This window comes from Crocodylus porosus, unplaced genomic scaffold, assembly GCF_001723895.1.
Source record: "Crocodylus porosus isolate Cpor-Errol unplaced genomic scaffold, CroPor_comp1, whole genome shotgun sequence".
NCBI classification, from domain to species: Eukaryota; Metazoa; Chordata; order Crocodylia; family Crocodylidae; genus Crocodylus; species Crocodylus porosus.
The window spans coordinates 11,538,843-11,548,325 of record NW_017728916.1 but is presented as its reverse complement, the minus strand read 5'-3'; the positions used below and the strand labels follow the sequence as shown (position 1 = coordinate 11,548,325).

The following is a 9,483-nucleotide window of genomic DNA, read 5'->3' as shown; positions in this document are numbered from 1 at the left end:
TTTTTCAATAGCTTTGAAAAGGGCAAACAAACAAAAAGCCACACCTCTCATTGCTATCACTTCACATTGGCCGAAGGATAAAACCAAGGGGGGTTCCTTGAGAACTGGGAAACTGTCCAAGGTTGTGGTTCAAGTACAGCACCAGAGATTTGCTGATACCTTTTTAATTAAAAGCTAGCAGTTCAGCAGAAACCATCCATGGCTAGAGCCTGTGACTCCAGTTGGGAATCAAAGACAGTAACAATTAGGGCTGTGTGAAATTTCGCCGGCCGTTTCGTTTTGACACTGTTTCAACCAATTTCGAGGTTGAAACAGCAAAATCGGAAAGAAACGAAAGCCGTCAAAATAGCCTCGAAACAAAACAAGCCTAGTCAAAATGTTTCAACCATAGGCTGGGGATGGGAAGTCAGTTCAGCTGGGCTGCCTTCCCATCCCCAATGCAAGATCCAGCAGGGGATGGGAAGTCAGCCCAGCTGGGTTAATTCACCATCCCCTGCACTAGATCCCCAACCCTGATGCTGGGATCATGCCGGGGGTAGTGAGGCAGCCCAGCTGGGCTGCTTCTCCATCCGTGGCATTAGATCATGTGGGGGGGTGGGAAGGCAGCCAGTTGGGCTGCTTTCCCACCCCCCCACACACGATCTAGCACTGCAGATGGTGAAGCAGCCCAGCTGGGCTGCCTTCCATACCAGTCCAATCTAGCACTGGGGATGGGAAGTCAGCCCAACTTAAACTGGGCTGACTTCCCAGCCCCAGTGAAACCAGTTTCGACGGATCACAACAGAACAGCTGTTTCGACTTGAAATTAAATTTGATATGAAACGCTGTTCTGTCAAGCCATTGAAACTCAAGGCTAAACGGAACAGTGCCATTTTGCACAGCCCTAGTAACAGTAAGCATTGCTGCTGATTACCATGGAGCCCTTAGATACACTAGGGTAATTTGGTGTACTAACTGCCTTGTGAAGAGGCTCACAAGTAACCATCAGGCCATTTGGATTAAATATGCTTTGAGCAAGACTAGCCCCCTTCACCCTTTCAGACTCTGCTGGTGCAGCCCCAGAATGAATGGGAATCATGGAACTAATAATTACCAAGATCCTCCCAGTGCAGTCCTCCAATGCATAGTTGACCTGTCTTACTACTTTAAGAAGAAGCCATATTTGCAAGGTAGCATCTTACTGGTGAAGAGAGCACTACACACGTTCTGGAATTCATCTGCATGCTAATCTGGCCAGTAGCAACATAGCAGTTTCCTATGGCCAGTCCAATCCTAACAGATTTCTCAAAGTAAGTCTTCCTGACTCCATACTACCTGTCAGCCAAAATTAGACATATGGGCATTGGCAACAATAGGGCTGACATAGAAAAGCAACTATAACTGTACTTAACAAGAATCAGAACATCACAATCTATGATCAGTACAAGTATCTTGCCAAGCAGTGCTGAAGAAAGATTAATGAGTATAGCATCCAGTCTTGCAAAGAACAGGACAATGATTTCTGGGGTCAGGTGAAAAACTTACCAATATATAGAGGAGCTGGACTAACTACTCACCAGTCACCGTCCACAAAACCTGATGTGTGGCTGAAGAGAAGTTAGTTGGCTTTTTAAATGTTCCCCTTGCACCAACAGCCATCCAGCTGGGGCCAAGGGGTGCTGGCACAAGCAGCAAACTGGTGAGTTGTACCTGGTGTTCAGGGTGGTCAACGTGTGCTGGGCTCACCCACCCTGGGGACATGAGAGGGTATTGGTTTGAAGCCAGCACCACCCCCAGTAGAGTTCCAGAGGGTTGAAAGTTTGCTCATGGAAGAAAAGAGTGGGAAGGCTAGGAATAGTGCATCCTGGGATGCTGGAGGAATGACAAATCAAAGGTAACCCTCACTTGAACTGGAATAACTTAAAATATTTAAAGGGTACATAGCACAGGTTAACACCCTTTAATGCATTCATTCTGGTGAGCAATAACCACATCCCACAACAGAACCATCACCATTCCTGGATCTTACACCTGTACCTCCAGAAATACTGTCTCTCTCATCCCATGCACCAAATGCCCTGATGGAAAATATGTAGGAGAAACCAAACAATAACTGCGCCCCAGAATGATAGATTTTTGGTGTGCATTCAAAGACAAAAATACCCAACTACCTGTGGGGGAACACTTCGCATAAGACAATCACTCCCCCTCCGATCTCTCAGTTCTAATCCTCAAACAGAACTTAGAAAACACCTTTCGTAGACGAGCCTGCAAACTTCACTTCATAAATCTACAGGATCCAAAAATCATGGATTCAATATAGACATTGGATTTATGACACTTTACAACCTGCCTGACATCTGATTCAACAGATACCTGTCAGACCTGACCTCTTACACTTTTCTTCCCCCCACGTACTTCCTCCTCTCCCCTTCTTTTCTGCCCCTTGTCTTCCTAATTTCCAGCTATTTACTTTTTCACAGTCAGCCTCTTTTCTACCTTGAATTATTACTACTGTAGTGTAGAGTCTCCCTTACTCAACTTTGGGTTTATTTTTCCCCCTCCCTTCCCTGCTCTATCTTTTGTTTTCCCAATTTCCACCTATTTACATTCTCACTGACATCCTGTCACACTTTTAGCTTCTTTCATTCCTTGGTCTCAGAACAGCAGAGACTTCTTATGCCTGAAGAAGGGTGATTGCACCCAGAAGCTTGCCAAGAGCATTTTTTCCAACTACTCAGTTGGTCTAATAAAAGATATCCCATCTACTCAAAGAACCTTGCCTGTTGTTAGATCAGGAAGCAGGAGCTATTAGTTTGGTGAACTGGGGCCTTTTCTGCAACACTGCAGGACACTAACCATGGGGCTGACTCTATTCTCTTCCTGTTGCTCATCCACCATACACGGCTGAGACTCACAGAATGGGGCACACTACTAGGACCTAGACTGCATTGCAGTGTTGCGTTGTGCCTACGTAGCAGACATCCATTACTTGGATTTATATTGAAACTCTGGCATTATCTCTAAAATGGATGCAAGACAGATCTTTGTTATAAAAACCCAAACTGCTGATTTCCTTCAGCTGCATAGCAGGATGCCTATTATATTTTAAACGATTTGAGCTTGTGCTGCCTTTATGTAAAACTGGTAAATTCAGATGGGCCAGAATCTTAAAACACCTTTAGCGGCTCCTTCTGTCATGCTGATCTATTGTTATAATGCCACTCTGCCATGACAACAATGGCTTTGCCTCAAAAAAAAAACAAAAAAAAAACCTGCTCAAGTCTGTTCCTTTAACCAATTAAATTCTAAGAGCACTGCAACACCAATCTGGATCAACCTAAAATAAGCTTTGTGTATCAAATATTTAATACCCCAAAAATCTCTTCTTGAGGCTATATCCAGAAGCATAATCCCCTGCCTGCCCTGTCATCTCCACAGACAGGTTGGGGTAAATATATTCTTGTCCTAATATACCTCACTTTTTACGTATCAAGATGCTTGTCAGTGGTTAATGCAAGTAAACAGCAGCTGCAATGACTTATTTAAAAAGCAGATCAAGAAATCTCAACCCGCTTTGGAAATTTCAAAAGACACTGAATGCTACCAATATCCTTCAATTAAGTTAGTTTCTGATGTGGCATCTACCTCAGGGAAACTCTACCCAATTGCCTCCAGGCAGCAATCTGCAGCCTTCAAGCAGGAGTTATGATTCTGTTGGAACTTTGTGGGGGGGGGCTCTGCAAGAAGACCCGTCAGTACCAACTTACAGAGCAGGCAACTTTTCCACTGAGGAAAGTCTTCACAATTCAAGGGTAGGCTTTAGACTTTCCTCTCCAACCTTCCAAAAAGGCTTTATGACCCATGAACATTAACTGGAGCAAACAATCATGGCAAGTTAACATACAGAAGTGGGCAATGCCTTATCACAATCCTAAATGGTCTACTTTAAACTAAAAATAAAATTTTTTAATAAGGCTGAAAAACAGGCTAATTGCATAAATCTGCCAATCTGTAGCACATGGAAGATGTGAAAGAGAGGTGGAGAAAGCAACTGGCTGTTGGTTAATAGTCTCAACTCGACATAAGTAAAAGTTTTTTGTTTGTTTGTTTGTTTTTAAACAAAACAGTAGCAACCAACTCAACAGGTTCCTCTTCCAAAGGCAACTTGTCTCCACATAATACAGTCAGAAGATGGCTCCCCTCAAGGCTTAACTCCTGAAAGCTGATTCTGTGTTAGCCTACTACTGGACACTGTTGAAATGCACAAAAGTGACAAGCTTGAAGACGGCAAATGCTGTTCCCATATTTTGCCTTGATGGCAGCAAAGAACAAACATGCAGAGCAGCGGTGGGGTGGAGATCTCTCGAAGCATTGGGTATATGGAAGAATGAGATTTGTGGAGCCTGCTCAGCAGATAGTTACCCAAATTCACCAGTTTCTTTTCCCTTGACTGAAGCAAAGCACTCAAGAACTTTGCTTCTGAAGAACAGCAGCAGAGACTGGTGTCCGCAGAGCATGAGACCTCCATTCCCTTAGAGCCCCCCATTTGACTCTTAGAAACTGCCTCTTTTCCACCAGGCTCCTTCTCCCTCTGGGGGAAGGTCCCTGGATTTCAAGTCTCTCAAAAGGTGACCTTTTGTAGTTTCCACTGGCTAGTTTCTGAAGAGATAGACTCTTGTTGCTATGGTAATAGGAAGCAAAAATCAATGCTTCAAGTACAAGGCTCTGGGAGGAGTGTTGTTCTGAACTCACTGATTTGTTATCATGAATCCCAGGTGATTCTGTGGGGAGAGAACAGCAGGATTAACTCACAAGTGGGGAAGCCCCAGACCGGGTGTTACTGGCTATGCATTATTAGTTTTATTACTATTATTAGTGGGGATAGCTGAAAGAACTTGAACATCACCATCTACCTCGGAGTTAGGCCCTTGGAAAAACATCTGTGTAGTAAAACAGGTATTAGAGAAATTCCAGTTGAGCCCATATATTTCAAAGAGTTTATTTTCTTCAGTAAGTAGAAGGTGTCAGCAAAATAGCCCAATGCCTTGGCCCCAAATGGCCATTTTTTTCCCCCCCAGGTGAGGTTTACAATGTGGAGGGCAAATGGTTACTTATAAATCAGATTTCTTTCAGGCCGATGTGATAAGGGTAACGTACTGGTCAGGCACCATTCCTTACCAAGCAGCTACCCCAGAGCCTGGGGAAGAAAGGGTCATGGGACCCAGTGGAAAAAAAATCCTATGACGAGTTCTAAAGTGTATTTGTAACTTGGAGATAATGTATGGGCTGTGTTCCAGCTGAGGATGCTTACAAGTAGCCTTCACAGACTGCAGTTATTTATACAGCACCATGGATGGACACAGCATTTTATAATAGATAAAATGTGCTGAACAAATAATAGTCTATGCCCCAGAAAGATTACAGTCTCCATGTATTACTTTCAGCTTATTTCAATGCAACTATCCATTGCCCTAGGGGAAAATCAATCAGTGCATACCAAAGACATCCCCAGTGCATCAATAAAATCCCTCCCAGCAAAAAGGACTACAGAATCTCCTGTCTTAGCCCATACAGTTAAAGCTATAGCAGAAAAAGCACAAGGAAAAAGATAGACCTTGCTCCGTTTCCTGGAGGGAACAAACTCAGGCACTGCTAGACTGATAGGAGAAGCAAGGTCCAGAGCTAAGGCCCTCTCTCCGAAATGCTTTCTTCCAGCCCCTCACATTTAACCCAGGATCCAGGGGTTCCAGGTGCCATCAGATGAAGCTCCTGTTGTGATTTCAGTTGCCAGGGAAGGATTAAGTCATCTTGTTCCCACTTACTGCATCACAGGCCACACATACCCCAAGCTGATTCATGAGGACAAAGACTGGGAAGAGGGAATGTAGGATGTGAATATCATGGCCAGAAGACTGTAATACTCTGCATCCCACTGATCACCATACAGATCATCTGATAGGACAGTATATTCTCCTTCAAAGTCACAGATTTCAGGGTTGGAAGGGACTTATTAGATCAACAAGTCCAGCCCCTGCCCTGGCAGGAAAGAGTGCTGGGGTCAGATGACCCCAGCCAGGTGTTTGTCCAATCTCCTCTTAAATACCTCCAAGGAAGGGGACAGCACCACCTCCCTTGGAAGCATATTCAATATTTTGGCAACCCTCATTGTAAATAATTTTTTCCTGATGTCCAATCTAAATTTGCTCTCCTTCAATTTGTGGCCATTGCTTGTAGTTACCCTGATGGGTGCCCTGGTAAACATCATATCCCCTATTTCCTGCTGTCCCCCTCTCCTCCCACCCCCTCCACCCCCGATGAGTTTATAGACAGCCATAAGGTCACCTCTCAGACTTCTCCTGCGGAGGCTAAAGAGATTCAAGTCCTTCAAATCAGTTCTCGTAGGGTTTTCCTGTAGGCCTTTACCCAGATGGGTGGCCCTCCTCTGAACCCTTTCCAGGTTATCCACATCCCTCCTGAAGTGCAGCACCCAAAACTGGACACAGTACTTCAGCTACGGCCTAACCAATGCCACAGAGGGGAAGTATCACCTCCCTAGACCTGTTCATGATGCATCTACTTATGCAAGAAAGAGTGCAGTTAGCTTTACTTATTTACTTCATCACATTGGCGACTCATGTTCATCTTGGAGTCGACTACAACTCCGAGGTCCCGCTCCGCTGTTGTGCTACTCAGTATGGTACCTTCCAGGCTATAGGAGTGTTGATGATTCTTTCTCCCTAGGTGCAACACATGGCGCTACCTCTATTTCTTCATCCAAGCATTTTGTGACCCAGTCATAAAAAGAAGCCAGGTTAATCAGGCAGGATCTGCCTGCTATGAACCCATCTGGTCTTAGCTGATAAGACCAGATGACTTCATAGCATGATTTCTCAAGTCTTCTGTCTTCATGAGACAAGTGTATCAAAAGACATGAAAAAGATACCATAGCTAATGTTTCCTCCCTCAGTGACATTCAAGGCCCAGGACATTGAGTCATTGTACGCTCCTGTTAGCACCTTGCTTGTTATAGTAGCTGTGAGATCACCATTCACAAAGATATTAAAGCTTAGCTGCCCACAACTTTCAGACATGCTAACTGCAATGCCCCTGGTGAGAAACACTCTGTCAGAGCAGCTAAAGATTCCATGGGGCATTAAAACAAGCTCTATGATGGTCCTCATCCCAGACTAACTCTGTCTCAAGACTTGCATACCATTAGATCAAGTTGTAGACCGGGAGGCTGCCTACCTTGAACCAAGCACAGTGACATCACTTCTTGCAAGTGGGTTTAGATAAGGAAAGAGATCAAGGTCCAAGTGGAGATTTGTCAAACTTTGAAGGTCAGGGAACAAGCTTGAACCTGATGTAAAAGAACAGAAGATCAGAAGATAAAGTCAAAGCTGCAAAAGAGAAAGGAGATATTAGGAGCATTTCAAGCATTTAAGTATTATATAATACTGTTTATAAATGGCATTTGTTGGTACATAATGAATATGGCTGATGAATGAGATTTTGCAGATTCTTTAGACACAGATGGGGTCAGGGGTTGGCAACATTTTTGGGCAGAGTGCCAAAAATATCCACAACCTCAACTTGTAAGATGTTGGTGTGCCAGGGGTGGATGGCGGGACAACCATGAGGGGCCCAATCCCTGTTGTGGCAGCACAGCCCCAGTCCCTTCCCTGCTGTTCACCCCAAGGTGCACGTGCCAAGCAAAATACCTTTGTGTGCCCTGGCACTTGCTCTGGAACTTGTGCTGGGGTTGCCTACCCTCAGCTCAGATGCTATTGGATGTTTTGGACTGAGAGAAATCTACCTTTAGACCAGGAGATTCTACATCTTAATGTAGCATGTGTATGTGTGGGTCAGCACAGGTGTAGTGCAGGGGTATTCAACCTTCTTTACAAGTGGGTCAAACCCCAAAAATCAGAAAAGAATTAAGGGCCACATAGAAAAACACTGCTGGAACTTAGCACACACAGTAAACTCTCCGAGCTTGGCAGTCAGTCGCTAAATTCAGTGGCGGTGATAAAAAGGAGGATGAGCAGTAGCACTATTTGCCCACTGGAGATGTGCAAAAGCAGTGGCTCCAGTCAGAGCCCATGCTGTCATGGTAGTGAGCTCAGAAAGCTCAGTACCTCTTTGGCCCAGTTGTAGAAAAGACTGAGCTCAGAGTGGGAGCCACACCAGCCTCAGACAGGGACATCTAGCATGGTGCTATTTAGCAGTGCTCAACCTTTTTGCCCGGAGGCACCCAGTCCTCTTGCAGGCTGGATCCAGCCAATGAGTCCAATCTAGTGTGGAGGGCAGCCAGGGAAAGCCCATCCCAGATCCAGCAGTCCAGGAGAGGGGCAGTCTGGGGCTTGGAAATGTAGTGGTGGGGGAAGGGGTAACATTAATTGCCACTCCTCCCTTCTGCTAAATTTCTGACTAAGGAAACTTGGTAAGCTGGATGCCATGGCTCCATGGGCTGGATTTGGTCCACAGGCTGGGTTTAAGCACCCGTGTCAAACACTGGGACATTCACACAGGTTTCGCAGGTCACAGCTGGTGTAGGATAGTTTCTAGGGTCAGAAGGGACTTGAGCAGATCATTGAGTCCGACCCCCTGCCAATTCAGGAAAGAGTACTGGGATCAAATGACCCCAGCAAGGTGTTCATTTAGCCTCCTCTTAAAGACGCCCAGGGTAGAAGCCAGCACCACTTCACTTGGAAGTTGGTTCCAGATCCTAGCCACCCGGACCATGAAGTAGCACCTCCTGATATCTAGCCTAAATCTACCCTCTGCCAGCTTGTGACCGTTATTCTTGGTCACTCCTGGTAGTGCTCAGGGGAACAGGGACTCCTCCAGTGCCTGCTGATCCGCCCTGACTAGTTTATAACAGGCCACTAGTTCCCCACTCAGCCTTCTCTTGTGGAGGCTGAACAGGTCCAGGTCCCGTAGCCTCTCCTCGTAGGGCCTGCCCTGCTCCCCCTTGATCATGCGAGTGACCCTCCTCTGGACCCTCTCCATGTTGTCCACATCCCTCTTGAAGTGCAGCACCCAGAACCAGACGCAGTACTCCAGGTGCGGCCCGACCAGTGCCGCATAGAGGGGGAGGATCACCTCCTTGGACCTGCTTGAGATCCATCTGTGGATGCATGACGAGGTGCGGTTGACTTTCCTGACTGCATCCCCACGCTGCCGGCCCATGTTCGTTTTGGCATCAATGATGACTCCAAGATCCTTTTCTGCCTCTGCACTGCTGAGAAGGGAGTTCCCCAACCTGTAGGTATGCTGCTGGTTCTTCCTCCCCAGGTGCAGCACCTTGCACTTTTCAGTGTTGAAACCTGTCCTGTTCTCATCCACCCACCCCTGTAACTTGTCTAGGTCTGATTGCAGCCTATTCCTTCCTTCTAGTGTACCCACATCTTAGTGTCATCAGCAAATTTGAACAGGGTGCTTTTTACCCCCTCATCCAAGTTGCTGATGAAGATGTTGAACAGTGCAGGTCCGAGGACC

At 45.9% G+C, this 9,483-nt stretch overlaps 1 long non-coding RNA gene across 2 annotated transcripts in view; it reads right to left on the bottom strand.

Moving 5' to 3' along the window:
• Nucleotides 1–3,980: 3,980 nt before the first annotated feature.
• The window catches only part of LOC109311100, a 20,752-nt gene continuing 15,249 nt past the window's right edge, over nucleotides 3,981–9,483 (bottom strand). For both annotated transcript variants that reach the window (XR_002101413.1, XR_002101414.1), the window contains 3 exons: nucleotides 7,231–7,382; nucleotides 4,616–4,763; nucleotides 3,981–4,461 (listed from right to left, as the gene is read on the bottom strand). This is a non-coding gene — a long non-coding RNA (uncharacterized LOC109311100). The remainder of the gene's footprint in view (nucleotides 4,462–4,615; nucleotides 4,764–7,230; nucleotides 7,383–9,483) is intronic.